The sequence below is a fragment of the Meles meles genome, chromosome 16 (genome assembly GCF_922984935.1).
Source record: "Meles meles chromosome 16, mMelMel3.1 paternal haplotype, whole genome shotgun sequence".
Classification (NCBI taxonomy): domain Eukaryota; kingdom Metazoa; phylum Chordata; class Mammalia; order Carnivora; family Mustelidae; genus Meles; species Meles meles.
The window spans coordinates 62,104,773-62,119,945 of NC_060081.1; the positions used below are offsets into that span (position 1 = coordinate 62,104,773).

Genomic DNA, 15,173 nt, shown 5'->3' on the forward strand with positions numbered 1-15,173 from the left:
GCCGCTGAAGCATAAAAAGTCCAAAGACATCTGGAGATTTTTTAATCGTCAAAGCTTTATTCATAAAACTGAGCTTTTCATTCGGCGGGTTGGGTGGGGGTTGGGGGAGCTGTCTGCCTTGATTGGGGAGAACACTTCTTGTTACAGAGATGCCCCAACAATTGTTGGGATACTGACAGCAAAGCAAAGACAGTCAACTAGATGTAAAGCCTGGTTCCTTCAATACCACCTGAGTATCAGGTATGCATCTTATGCCACAAAACTAGGTTGGGAAAAGGTCTCATTTTGTTATGTTGGCTAAATTAAGTATAATTCCCTCTGCCATTTATTGAACTATTAGGAAATTCCCCATTGTTGCTGGATATCCTTATTCCCTCAGAGACATGTAAAGGTCCTGGGGATTCCCTAGTCCCAAACATTGGGGAGCCCCATTGGTGTCTGGCCTAGTCTTGTGTGCTGCTAAGTTCCCTGTCCAGTGAGCTAGCATTGTCCCCTGAAGGCAGGAAGCCCTATCTTTCCAAGCCAGGCTTGGGCAAAAGGTTTTGTGCCCAAGATCATTTCCTCTGGCTCCTCCATCAGAAGTCTGTCACTATCCTTCCTGTCACCAAGAAGGCAGCTTTGTGAGGGGTCTGGTCATTGCCATGTGAAGAACCCCACCCTGCTTCCAAAATGATGAATGACTTTTCTTACCTGACCACTTCTTCCGCCCTTGACTCTGACTTTCAACGTCCAATCCTTCTGGGACAATTCAGCAAGAGTCCTCCTGAATGCCTGTGGGTGACCCATCTTCTTTCTCCACCTTCATTCCTGCGGGACCTTTCTGAAGCTTGGCCAGTCTCTGGGTTCCCTTGTCGAGCCTGTGTTAATAGCCCATTCAGGATTTCCCCAACTGGCTATCACAACGTTGGGGTAATTTTCAGCTGAAATCTGTGACCAAAAATTGACATTCACTTGTATTTTAAGAGCTTGGCATGTCACCTGGATCTCTAGTTTACCATAATGGACTGCAGTTCTGAGTAAGCTGAGGCCTCCTATGTGTGCTGTTCGGAGCAGTATCCCCAACACCTCCAGCAGGGCCCAACACGAGTGCATGTTCCACAGTCAGCATGTACACGTTATCTACAGACCTTCCAAGCATACCTTAAGGGCACAAATTATCCTATTTTCCATTGTACCCCTACCTCTAGCAAGGTATCTGGCTCATAAATAAATGCTTTTCCTTTTAATGAATGGACCTCCACTCTGACGAGCTCGCCATACTCCCAGCTCTTAATTCTGCTATGGAGATCTCCCACTCCCGGGTCCACCAGGCCCTCCACGAAGCTTGCACACTTCCCAACAACGATCACAGCTCCCTGATGTTAAGCCTTGTTCCTGAGTCACGGTGGTGGCAATGCTCGTCTCAGATATCCCCAGGCCCTCAAGACCGGGCATGGCTCGTGCTTCCCATGCCGCAGTGCAAGGCAGGCATGACCGGTGCCCGGTGGGACACGCCAAGTGTCTCCACACACGCTTTTTAAGTACTGGCCCACGTTCTGCTGCTGCCCCTCCACAGCAGCAAACATTACCAACCAGTCACAGCTCTCTCAAGTGGGCCCAGATCCTTCCCTTAGCAGCTTTTCAACTACAACCAGCTGACTAAAGGTGGCAAAAAAAAAAAAAAGACAATCCACAGGGAAGGCAAAAAAAAAAAAAAAAAAGAGGTGACTTCTGGATGCCTGTATCAGGAACTGGCTGGCAGAGTAAACACTTTGGCCATGAAGAACACCTGCCCCCGCAGAGGAGCCCATCCAGGTGTCCAACTCATCATGGCAAGTTCAATTTCAAATGCAGAATTGGACAATTAACTCCAGCCTTTCATCACGGCCTTTGGGACCTGCTTCCTCATGGAGACCCATCCATCCATCACATGGGAATTAAAAAGTTCACACATGCACTCCTTAGACCAGCCTCACATGATCGCAATTACTGATTTACCCCAATTATCTCCAAAAGCCCGGCCGAGGATACCCACAAGGTCGACCAATGGCAGCCACTCCATGTTCACCCTTCTCCCTCTCACCTTTATTCAGGAACCTGTCCGCTCAACCTGACAGCATGTATTTTACTCCCCAAGTAAACTGACCATCTTGTCCCAGTTCACCCAGGACCTTCCTAGATTTAACAAGTCAGTCCCATGTCCTAGGAAACCCCTCAATCCCAGGCAAACTAGGACAGTTGGCCACAAAAGCAGGCATTTACTCATGAGCCAGGCCCCAGAACTCCAGCCAACCCAGCTTCCTCAATGACATCAGTGCCTGCCTCACTCCAGCCCACTGTCACCAGTCCTCTTCCGAAGCCCTGGCTTGACCACTCCTCAAACCTTCCACTCCTTCATGGGCCTGAATCTGAGCCAGCTCCTGGCACCTGGTTACCTCCCAGTCCCAAGGCAACACCTCAGACTGTGGCCTGTGTGCCAAGCCCCAGGAGCATGGCGAGAGAGGCTCAGGGGCTGAAAACAAGACTGGCCTCTGATCCACTTCTCCGCATCCAACCTCAGGGCACCAACTTGTTAAAAGGCAGAAGAGCGAGTCCGTAAGGTTTATTGAATGGGTGGCAGAAAGGAAAGTGATGGGCAGCTGCAATTCAAGAAAAAAGGTCTTGGTCATTAAGGTCATTCCAGGCACGGCAGAGGGACAGGGGACTGGCCTTCCCTGTCCATGGCTTCTCGGGGCCCTGTTGTCAGGACTCGGGGCCCGCTGACGTGGACCCCAGCCCCAGCCCCTGCCCTCTGAGCTCCCGTGTGGAGTGTGGAGCCGATCCGTTACGCTCCGAGGGAGAGCAAGAGGAGGTACTCTGGGGATGTGTCCTGCGGGGTCTCCCTCGCCCTCCTCTGCTCCTCTTGTGTCCGCTAACACCAAGAGAATCTTCAAAAAAAACAAAAACAAAAAACCAAAAACAAGTGAGACCAATGGTTTCGAGTTCCCACCCACAGAGAAGCAAACCAGGTTACCCCGGCCTGTGGGTCCCCAGCACTTGGCAGTAACTCACCTTGGAGAGACGTATCAGCAAACCCAGATCCCAAGTCATCCCGAGGGCCCCTGCCTCACAGCCTTGGGACTTACTTCATCAGCTCCAGATCTAAGGCTGACCTACGAGGGAGAAGCAGCATACACACATTCAGTCTCCGTTGCCTCCTTCCCCCAAGGGACATCACTGAGAGGGTCCCCGTCAGCTAGGCCTAAGCGCCCAGTTTATGCATGCCATACTAGGTTATCACCAGAATAGAAAGGATAATAAAGGAAGAACATCTTCGAAGGTCAACGTTGCCAGACCCGCTTGAAGGAAAACAAGAAGACATCACGAATGCTTGAGGACACTGAGCGAAGGACCCCCCCACCCACCCACCCCAACTCAATCCCTAGGGCTCTACACCCAGAGGTTTGAATTACCAGGTCTGGAGTGGGGCATGGGGTAATTTTTTTCAGAATGGTCACCATTGTCCCTTAAATCCTCCAGGCTGGCTGAGGAGCCTGGGCCCAGGAACTAGGCTGTGGGATAGGACAAGCCCCTGAAGCAAAGGGGGCGGAGAGCAGGTGTGAAAGCCAAGGGCACTCTCTTGGGTTCTTCAACCTGGCTCCTGGGCACCAGGTGGTACGTCATTCTCACTACCCCCACCTTAGGGCGAGATGGGAACAAAACCACCTGGCATGACAGGTTCCCATCTGCAACACAAGACCCAAATGTAAAGGAAAGAGATCTCAGGACCTAGAGAGGAGCCCCAACCAAAAGTGGAGGTCAAAGGGATGGACACCTTGACCTCACCTCCAACCTCAGTGCCCTTATTACCTGAGAGCCAAGACATGCCTTTCAGTGGCCCCAGGCTATATTATCTCTCAGGGGCCCCAGGCTGTCTGTATCTCTCAGGGGCACGAGGCTATCTCTCCCACCGGCACAAGGCTGTCTCTCTCAGGGGCCTCAGGCCGTCTCTCCCAGGGACACCAGGCTGTAACTGTCTACGAAGTGAAGGTACCGCGGCAGGTCTCTGGTCCTGAACACATCAGCAGCACACCACGCACAAGGCAGCCAGTCAGCCCGCTGTGGATGGATGCCCACACTGAGTGCCCTGTCAGCAACAACACCCTCCCAGGCGTGAACCAGAAAGCAGGCTAGGAAGTCTGTAGTCTATAAATACAGACTTCAAAGATCCACAGGCCTGAGAAATTCTTCTTCAGTCAACCCCCTGGGTCGCCCTTTCCAAAAGAACCCACAAAGCACAGATGAAGTCAGCGAAAGGAAAGCTACAGACAGGGCTATCAGTCACCACACTCTTCTCCCATCACTGACTGACGAGAAAACTCCCCCGGCTCTGGCAGACCATGACGAATGAGAACTTCTTCTATTGACTCAGAACTGAGAGAACTCCCCCATGGCCCTACAGCAGGCCCCACCTGTATTTCTCTTTCTCCATTTGTCTGACATCACTGACAGCTCCTGGAGAAGCAATCCACTGTGCTCAAGAAAGCAAGGGAGCAAAGACAACACACACACACAAGCAATGAATTCACACGCTGTCCTGTGTTCTCATGGGCTAGCCTCTACTCCCACAAATTCATAAAGCAGAACCCATGATTTGGGATTCTCCCGTGTGCCCTCAAGCACTATTATGAACTTAGTCCAGGGTGAGGTCCACATGGAAACGTATAGACTGATTTCTGACACGGGGATCTGTAATGTGAAATGACAGAATGAGCCCCCAGAAGTCAGGGGGCTAGTCCAGTCACCGCATCACATGGGAGCCAGAAAAGGCCCACGCTCTGAAGGGAATGGCAGAAAGAAAGTTAATGTGGGGCACGCCTGGGTGGCTTCTGGTTAAGTGTCTTGGGTTTCAGCTCAGGTCATGACCTCATGGATGCCAGGAGCGCGCCCTGTGTTGGGCTCTATGCTCGGTGTGGAGTCTGCCAGAGTTTCGGTCTCCCTCTCCCCCGGCTTCTCTCCCTTGCTCCCTCTCTCCAAAATAAATAAATCTTAAAAAAAAAAAAGGAAAAATGCTTTCGGCTAGAAAAGATCAGGATCACATGGTCACACCACCACCATGAAAAAGTCCTTCACGGCTATCCCAGCTGTTTTTCAGAGGAAGTGGAGATTGAAAATAGTTCACAAAGCTACATGGGTTCAGAGGCCAGCCCAGGGATCTCTGGTGCCTAAAGCTACATGCTTTCCATCAGGGCACCCCGGAAAGGGAGCTGCCCCGGGGAGCCCCTCACCTGAGGTCCATCCCCTCTCGGCATGTCAGGGACTGCCCACAGCAGGACCTAACTGTGAGCGCAATTCCTCATTCAAACCCTAGGGCACAAGCATGTGACTTCACCGATGCACAAAACAAACTTCCAGAGAAGGATCTGGATGCCTTACCTCGGGCCCCACAGCCTAGTCCCGGCTGGGAAGACGGCACAGCTCATGGAATTTCTGCCCACGAAGATCCACCTGCAAGACACAAGGCACATGTGAATGCTCGCAGCAGGCCCAGGCGGGCACAGTGGCCGGCAGACCACAGCAGTCACAAACGTGGCCTGTTGCTACTAGTATCCGAAAGGCCACACACTACCGCCTCAGGGACAAGAACAACTTTACCCTAGAGAGGGATCTGTGGATCACCTGTGACAGGAGTAAGGTCAGTGTTAACCTATGCGCCTGAGAACAACCTGTGACATAGAACAACGGTCTATGTCAAAAGGTCGTGGAGGCCAGGTTTTGGGGAGCATGCCACGCTGACCGGCAGCGACGAGCATGGAGCAGGAGGGGTAACAGGGTGGGGGGCAGGCATGTCCTCCATCTAGTGTGTGAGGGCAGCTTTCATAGATATGAACTATGACACGTGCTGCCCAGCCAGGTCACCACTCCATTCCCTGTCCCTCAATCTAAGGGCTGGGGAACACCGCCCTCTGCAGACCATGGGCCCAGCCCATGACCAGGATGAGAGAGAAAGAACACCCCCAGGCAGAGAAGGATGCCTCAGCCTTAACCAGGCAGGCTGGCTCAAGAGCCCTGCCTCCACACTGACACATCACAATGGGATAAGCCCACTGCCTCACCATGTGGCACTTTGGTCTCCACCATCTTGTGTTTTTTGGTTTGTTTGTTTTTTTTTTAAAGATTTTATTTATTTATTTGACAGCGGGGGTTGGGGGGGAGTACAAGCAGAGGGAGTGGGAGAGGGAGAAGCTGGCTTCCCACTGAGCAGGGAGCCCAATATGGGGCTCGATTCCAGGACCTGAGATCATGACCTGAGCCAAAGGCAGACGCTTAACGACTGAACCACCCAGGCGCCCCTCCTCCATCTTGTTTTGTCCAAGTGCTATGTATCAGGCACCAAGACAGAGCCACTGCCCTGAAGATTACAGCAAAGGGGGTGTGACAAGCAAATCACCAATGTCCAGTGTGACCAGGGCTGAGGGAGGGGCTGAGGGTGTGGGAAAAAAGCACAATGAGGAGGCAGAGAAAGCTTCCTGGGGGGAGGCCTGGGAGAAGAGGGACCCCACCATAATTCTACCACTGGCCCGTGAACAGAAACACCCCAAGGAAGGGACTTTCTTGGCCAAGAGGGCATTGAGTGAGCCACATGGTGCCAGGTATGAGGAAGTAACACAAATCAGTGGGAAGACAGACATGTATGAAAGCTCCAGAGTTTGGAAGGGACGGGATGACCCCTTCTAACACGGGGAAACGCTTTCAGCAACTCCTCTCCCTGCACTATCAATGACCAGGGCACAGGCAGCCCACGATCACTTTCGAATGCAGGAGCAGAAAAGGGCATGAGTGAGCCGAGAAGGGAAGCCTTGGCTGGGCAACGGCCTGGGAACTGGGAACTGGCCTGAACTCGAGCCTGGCACACAGGCCCATGACCAGACTGACAGCCTGATAACACAGAAGTTTCCTCTCTCTTGCACGGGTGACTTACCACGCCCACCCAAGAGAAAGTGGTGACTGACGATGTAGAAATACTGAGGATCTGGGTTCTCTAAGACTGAATGTGAGTGGTCATATAACGTGTGCTCAGCTCTGCACCAAAGAGGAGTCTCGGTTTGCCTCTAAAATGCAGCCATCTGACCATCCCAATGCTGCCGCTTTCCATGTCACGGGAGCCTTCATCAGGGGCTCTCAGGAACAGAAGAGGGCCCAGAACTGTGCCCACCAGATCCAGGGGACACAGACAGCTGGGAACACAGGGAAGTAGCCTTTCCCTGCACTCATACCCCCCCGCCCAATCACCTGAACACCTTGGGCCTCACAGCCCACACAGACTTGAGCTCTAGAGAACCATTTAGAGGACACCACTTACCTGGGACCTCCCAATCCAGGTTCTCCCTGAGGTCGCCTCTCACATACATGGATCCGCAGTCACGAGACATTCCTGCAGGGGACAAGAAGCACTTGGCACTGCTTTACCTGTCTGGGAAATCTCTATGCTCACGAACAAGAAAACACTGAGGGAGTCTGGGTCTTAGGAGGTAAACGCACTGAAAGTCTCCCTCCCCGCATCTACCTTGTGCTCCGTCACCTAGGGCTGTCCCAGTCTAGAACCCCTGAATATAAAGAAAGCCTTGCAACTTTTCCTGTGCCTGCATTACCAGTGACCAGGACACAGGCAGCCTGTAATCCCTTCAAACACGGGCAGAAAGCAACACATGGCTGCAGAAGTTAGAGACCAGAGTCAGAAGACCACTGCAGTGGTTCCCACAACCAACTCAAGACATGCACTGAGGCAGGACTCACGCTCATGCTCCCTTTATAAAGCCTTACAGAATCAGAAACCACCCTGAGCCAGGCACAGAGAGCACGCGGTAAGACAGCAGGTGCCCAGAGACACCTACAAGGTGAGGAGGAAGAGGAAGTGTGGGAAAGCTCCAGAGTTTGGAAGGGACAGGAAGGGACCCTCCAAACACGGGGAAGCGCTTTCAGCAACTCCTCTCCCTGCACTATCAATGACCAGGACACAGACAGACCATGATCACTTTCGAATGCAGGTACAGAAAATGCAGAAGGTGAGCCAGGAAGAGAAGTCCCTATTAGCCCCCCAGCTGCTCCACCAAGCTCAGGACCCTGGGCATCATCCCTCCTTCATGAAAAGGCTCCATCTCCATCATTAATGGGAAGACCAACTCCTGACAAAAATGCCTACAGTGTTCATTCACCCCACACATACAGCTTGAGTTCCTACTATGTGCCACCCACCCTGGGCTCAAATACAAAGGACACACAGGAGACCTCTGTCCTCCCAAAGCTCTAAAAAGAAACTGAAGCTCAGCACAAGGAAGGAGCTGAGCCAAGGTTATGTGGCTGGACACCGGCTGAACCAGCATCTGAACCCAGACCTCTGTGACCCCAAACCCACACCTAGCACACCCAGGCCCCATTCTGCGCAAGCGCTTTGCAAGAAGGGTCTCAGAACCTGCGCTCCAGGATCACCTCCCCCTTCACGGCGCTGTGGCACGAAGGCAACCAGACCGCTGGTCAAGGGGTTCGGGGCCAGCAGCACTTACCCAGCAGGCCTCACCCCTGCACACAGAGGCGGCCTCAGGCGCGGCGGATCAGGGTTCTGCGGGACAGAAGCCGGTGCTGCCTGCCGCACGGCCCGCAAAGCCATCCAAAGGACAGTCTCCATCTGCTTCCCAGACAGCCGCACAGCCCGCACAGCCTGGGCACGCAAGACAACAGGGAAGGGGTTTTAGTGCCAGGCAGGGAGGGAGCAGTCACACGCTGCCCCTCTGGGGCCCTGCGAGCGCCCCCGACTGAAAGCTCGGACAACAGCTCCGCCCAACCGGGATTTTCACGCTCTCCGTTAACGACAGGTGATGGCGAAACGGGTTCACGCTCCTCAGGTCACTTCGGAGGCAACCGATGAATGGTTCTGGGGGACTCAGGGTCCGGAGGTGGGTGCGTGCGAGCAAATCGCGGGGGCCCCGGCGGGAGATCAGACCCGGGGCCCCTTTCTCGAGGACCCGCCTCCCGAGAAGACCGCACCCAGCGGAGGGACCGGACACGGATCCAGAAGCGAGGCCCGGAATCCGGGCTGACCTCCGCCGGCTCTCCCCGCCCCCTCGGGCCTCAGTTTCCCCCGAAAGTGCGGGGGGCGCACAGCACGCGCCCAGCGATCCCCGCAGTGGACTCACCTCGGGCGCCGCGACCTACGACGCGGAACAGCAGCGCTGACAGAGTCGACAGCGCAAGAAGGTGCGGATGTCAGGGGATTGCTGGAGATGGACCCAGGCAGCGTGGGACTCCGCCGCTGGCAGCAGCACAGCAGGACACGCCTCAAGCGCTCAGCGCCGGCGGAAATGCACCTGGTGGGCGGGCTGCGGCCTAGAGCGGCGTCTCCGGGGGCGGATCCCGCGCAAGCGATCCTGTCGCGCCCCCTGGTGGCGCGGAGCTCAAATTCTGACTCAGTAGGGCTTTGGATCATTTCCAAGACCAACCTGGAATTTTGGAAATAACATTCCCTCGCTTGTTTTGCTTTTCTCTTTATTCTGTTTTTGCCACTGCTTTGTCATTAACTTATAGAAATAGTTAGTCTTCCACTTGAGGAGCTGTGATTAGCAAGAGCTCATGTTGATTTCAGGTAGTCTGGACAATAAGGTTCTTGCCTGATGGACCATGCATTCTCAGTACCTAGTTTAATGACTGACCCAAATGAAACAGTGAATGAATTCTGACCATATATCTCAACATCGCCAGGTTAAAATATTGTTCTGATGACCTGAAAGTGGAACGTGAGAGTGACGAGGAGATAAATCCAGAGAGATGGGCAGGGGCATTGCTCAACTTTGTCCCCAGAATGATTCCTTGAAGCAGAAGGGAATTGATCAGATTTGCAGAGGCAAAAACAAGACAGAACCCCCGTGCTCCCGACAGGAAACTGCAGACAGGCTTGAAAAGGGGCTTGTGGTTCCCAAACCTCCCAGGCACTAACAGTGCCTGCACTCTGGGTCATGTGTGTCCCTCAAACCTAAGGTAACCCTGCCACTAATTTAGCCCACATTTTGAGGTATAAACAGCCCACCTTTGTGCCCAAGGAAGGGGTCCCCCCAGTGCGATTCCTGGAACAGACTAGGTCAATACAGAGCGGAAATCCAGTGAACACACTCCATATTGCGTACCTGGGAGGAGCCTGTGGGATTCTAAGACTGTAGGAACATTGGGGAACTCTGTGATGGGTAGGGACCATGGATGCCATAGCTATAAGGACACTGGGCCATGGGGTCAGGTGCACACACTTGAGGCCCTGGTGCCCTCTCCTGCCTCCTGTTCTTGCTCTTATGCTCTGTATGACCTTGACTTGAGGTTTCCTTTTCTGAAAAATGGACAAAATCATAGCTTACCCCTCAGAGCACTGTTTCGAGAATTACATGAAATGATTCTATCAAAAGCAAGGCACAGAGCAAATGGCCAAGCATGGTAGTTGCTATACTTTAGTATTTCTGAGAAAGCCAAGGGTTTCTGTCACTGAAAGGACACTGTGGGATTATTTATGAGGCTGAGAGAATGTGCTGCTGCGTTGGAAAAGTCTGAGACAGTGCTGTCAGTAGAAATATAATGGTAGCCACATACGTAATTTAAAATGTTCTGGGCTGCCTGGGTGGCTCAGTAGGTTGAGTGTGTGCCTTCAGCTCAAGTCATGATCCCAGAGTCCTGGGATCGCCTGGCTTCAGGCTCCCCACTGAGCAGAGTCTTGCTTCTCCCTCTGCCCATCTGCCCCCGCTCATGCGCTCTCTCTGAAATAAATAAAATCCTTAAAAATAAATGAATAAAAATAAAATGTTCTAAGAGCCATATTAAAAGGACACAAAAAAGGGTGAAATTCATTTTAATAGTACATTTTATTTAACCCAATATAACCAAAATATCATCATTTAAGCACTTTTTAAATATCTTTAAATTACTCATGAGATATTTGCTGTTTTCTCTGACAAAGTCTTCAGAATCTGGCGAATGTTTAACACTGACATTTGACATTTCCAGGCACCATGGCTGCTGGCTGCTGTGCTCATCAGCGCAGGTCTAAAGCCATCTGACTTTTATCAGCTCTTGCAAGCCACAGGAGAGAAGCCCCAAGCAGGAGGCTGAGAGCATGTCGCTTCCACAGCACCCAGCTCCTCATGAGCCTGGGACATCCTAGGAGGAGCAGGGCCTCCTGCACGGCTCAGGCTGGAGGCCTTATTGTCCCAAGCTGGAGATTAAGGCAAGGGTGCCCTAAGAAGATTATATAAGGGCAGAGCCACGATTCAATGCTAGATTATTCTCCTACACCCCTTGCTCCTGTGATGCCAGGGAGGGAATCCAGGGCAGTTTGTGCATCCCCAGTGCCTAGAGGAGGCTGGGCATCTAAGAGGTGTGGCTGATGCTCATTAATCATTAGCGTAACTGGATGTTAAAATGAACATTTCAGCAAGGTACCAAGGAGGCACCACGATATAGGAATGAACTGCTGAGCAACAACAGATTGCTGCTGTGGTAAGCAAGCTGTGGCCCAATCCTGGCAGTTTGTGAAGGCTCCATCTGATAAAATGGCAGCTGCCTCCCAGGGAAGGTGTTGGACCAGACGCAGAATTTAGGAAGGAAATAACTGAACAACGGCTGCTCCTGACTCTGACTTCTTTAAGTTGAGGGTATGAACAGTACAGTTAGACATTAAAAAGAGGGAGAACTATGAATTCTATTTCTTAAAATAATCCCACCCCCTGTCCCAAAGAGGGAGAACAAGAGGAGTACCTGAGTATCAGGGGTTCTGGCAAAAACACGTGGGAGCTTGATATATGTTACCTGGAATTAGGGAGCACAGGGGAGCCTGGCCTGACCCACTCCTCGGTCCAAGGTTTATCATTTTCTTCAGTAGCTGTAGCATCTGTGGTAGCGAGGCAGGTAGAATAGGGAAATGTTGGGTAGTGGCTGGAGGAAGACAGACAAGGACCGGGGAACTGAATTGACACCTGCTCTAAAGCAGGATGCTTTAGGCCATAAGAAGCCTCGGCGATATCCCCTAACGATGCGCAACTGCAGCACGCATGCGCAAAAGCCCCAGCCCGCCTGCAACTGAGGGAGAATGACCCCTCCGCTGGGGGCGCTAGAGGGCTCCAACTCGTAGGATCTTGACGACCGCTTGTCCGCAAGAGAAAAATCAGACTGCGCCTGCGCATAGTGACTGGCCTAGAGCATGCGTAATGACATAGGGAGTTCTTGGAACCATTTCCAGAACCCTTCATGAGTATTCCACCCTATGATTATAACTGCCTGTAAGAATCAGAATCCTAATTTGAGAAACAAAGCGGAGGATCATAGGGGAAGAGAGGGAAAAATGAAATAAGAAGAAACCAGAGAGGGAGACAAACTTATGAGACTCTTAACCTCAGGAACAAACAGGGTTGCTGGAGTGGAGGGGCGTGGGAGGGATGGGGTCGCTGGGTAATGGACACTACGGTGAGGCTATGTTGTGGTGAGCGCTGTGTATTGTGTAAGACTAATGAATCACAGACCTGTACCCCTGAAACAATACATTATATGTTAATAATTTAAAAATTAATTAAAAAAAGGAATCAGAATCCCACATCAACCCAGCACCACTCAGATTCTCTAAGTGCGCCTGCACAACCCTCTCTTTGAGTGTGTACTTTTGCATTGCAATAAAGTTTCTCTACTATATTTTTCTCTGACTTGGTCCTTGAATTCTTTGCCGTGGGGAAGTCAAGAATCTGGCACCGCCTGGTGGTTGAGTGCTAGAACCGGAGAACTCCCCCAGTCCCCAATATCAGTACGAATGTCCACCTGCTACTTAAGAGGTCCTGCCCAAGAGAGTGCCTGCTAGGGTTAGGGGACCCTCAGGAAGGCCTGGCTTGTTCATATCCCTGTTCATATCCCTAGGAGGACAAAGGGTGGGTCCTTGGGTCCTTCAAAGAACCCCTGCAATAGAGGCCAAGAGAGAAAGACCTACATAAAATATGTGCCCAACCTGGAGAGAAGTCTCCCCTTCACCTTAACCTTTATTCCCTCTGTTCTGATCCTGGAGATATTGGCGGTAAGAGAATGGGCAGAGTCCTCCTAGTGGAAAGAAATACATTGGGATGAGGGAGAAGTGCCCTGTCCCCTCTCAGCAGATAGCAATACACCCTACACTTGACCCCAGATGGCAAGAGAAGTCTTTCCTATAATTATTGAAAATGTGACTTATATATATTAGACTGATCATTATCAAATGGAAACAGTGTTCATAATTTTAGTGATAAAGACTTACAATCTAAGAATGATCAGAAAAGCTATGAGGTGTGCCTGATATTTTTCTAAGGATAGGGAATAGATACTTCCATTTAGGAAGTCGAAAGAGGCAGGTTAAAAAAAATGTATGATAACATACCAGGAGTCCTGCTTTCAACATACAGGTCACATTAATAAAGATTTGGGCTATAGCTGGGAGGCCAGCCCTCCACCATCCTGGAGTTTGTGACCTCACAGTGGCTAAGAGATCCCTGTGTGTGGAGCCCCTTCCCTTGGGGACATGAAGCTGAGGCTTGCTGGACAGATTGTTCCAAAGAGGTGGTACCCAGGGTCCAAGCTGGAAGTCCAGAACCAACCTTTTGAGGCCTGCAAGAGCTCCAGGCCCTGTCCCTGCATCAAGAATGGTCACCATGCTGGAAACCATCCTGTATCTGTTCATCATCCTCATCTGCTTCTTGATGCTCATCTGTTACTTCTTCTTTCGGAAGGATTAGGCTACAGCTCCTGCAAGGTGGGACTGAGGCTTGATGGAAACCATGGCCAGTCTAGCCTCTCAGGACCTCTCAAGCATGATGAACTCTTTCTAAGCTGCCAATGGCCTGGGTCTTGGCCTGTTTTGGGGTCTCCAACAGCTAGGGGCCTTCACTGGACCCTTCCCACCAGGGTCAGCTTCCACCTAGGTCTCCGTCCCTCCTTCTCCCTAGGTCCCCTAGCTGGGTCTTCCAACCCTCACACTCTATCTCATAATAGTTTTGCTTCTGGTTCATTTTTGTCCTGGGCTGTGGACCACTGGTTCTGGAGAGGGACTCAGTGTGGATTCAAAGAAGGTATAAATGGCTCAGGTCTCTGCCATGGGGACAGGCATGAGAAGAAGTGGCCCACTCCCTCCAGAAACTAACAAGCCTGGGCCATGATGAACTAGAGTCCTAGCTGAAGACTGATGTTTTAGCGGGGACACTGGACTTTTCTTTTATCCATCATGGACAATCCTTGAAAAAAACTGTCTTGACTACTAAATCTGGATGGTTGCAGCTAATCACCTTGGGCCTCCCTGAACAACAACCCTGTACCTTCCTTGTTAACTAAATCACTGAGATATATGTGGCTTATTACTTAAACTTTCCTGGCTTAAATTTTTTGTTTGAACACTTGGGCATTCCGGGATAATATTTGGCTTTGCCCCTATTATCTTTTGCCATGGTAACTGACCACATCAATTCTTCACTCTTAAGACCTTGGATCTTCCTGGTCAAGGGCATCGGACATCCCGCCCCCCACACCCCCTCCCCTGGCTATTTCTCTGAAGACTTCCAGGATGAAAGCAGAAGAATGCTTCTATGATTCCACCATCATGTATAATATTGGTAGATGATTTATGTTATATATTCTATTTTTAGAGTTGTAAGAATTTTTAAAGTTATGAATGGATATTAATTTTTATCAAGTGATGAGGTTGATTATGACAATGATACTAAAATTTATTAAACAGCCTTACTATAACCCAACACCTAGTTTTTTAAAAAACACTTATGGTACTGAGTTTCAATGTATTATATTACATACCTTTAAATTTTCTAATTGTGGTAAAATACACATACATGAAAGTCATCATCTTAACAACTTTTTTGAATATTCAGCTCAGTAGGATTCAGTACATTCACACCGTTGCGGAACCAATCTCCAGAATTTTTATCTTTCAAAACTGAAACTGGATCCTTGAAACAACAATTCCCAATTCCTGGCTTCTCCAGCCCCTGACAGCCATCATTCTCCCTTCTGTCTCTGAATTTGACTACTCCAGGTGCCTCATATTAGTGGAATCATACAGTATGTGTCCCTTTGTGTCTGGCTTATTTCACTTAGCAGCAAGTCCTCAAGGTCCCTGTGGACCTTACCCAGCACCACTCAGATTCTCTTACCGCCATATG

At 50.9% G+C, this 15,173-nt stretch overlaps 1 long non-coding RNA gene and 2 other non-coding genes across 4 annotated transcripts; all 3 read right to left on the reverse strand.

Moving 5' to 3' along the window:
* Positions 1-2,566: 2,566 nt before the first annotated feature.
* Positions 2,567-9,315, reverse strand: LOC123927291. 2 transcript variants are annotated; one of them, XR_006815400.1, is made up of 6 exons: positions 9,153-9,315; positions 8,523-8,677; positions 7,322-7,393; positions 5,395-5,466; positions 3,031-3,131; positions 2,567-2,906 (listed from the first exon to the last, which is right to left on the reverse strand). It is a non-coding gene; the product is annotated as an uncharacterized LOC123927291 (long non-coding RNA). The 2 variants fall into 2 exon arrangements; XR_006815401.1 differs by lacking the exon at positions 5,395-5,466 and having other exon boundaries at positions 9,153-9,313.
* LOC123927341 lies at positions 6,650-6,782 on the reverse strand. The gene has a single exon (XR_006815426.1). It is a non-coding gene; the product is annotated as a small nucleolar RNA SNORA71 (small nucleolar RNA).
* On the reverse strand, positions 7,875-8,008 carry LOC123927340. Its single transcript, XR_006815425.1, has one exon. It is a non-coding gene; the product is annotated as a small nucleolar RNA SNORA71 (small nucleolar RNA).
* Positions 9,316-15,173: the final 5,858 nt, after the last annotated feature.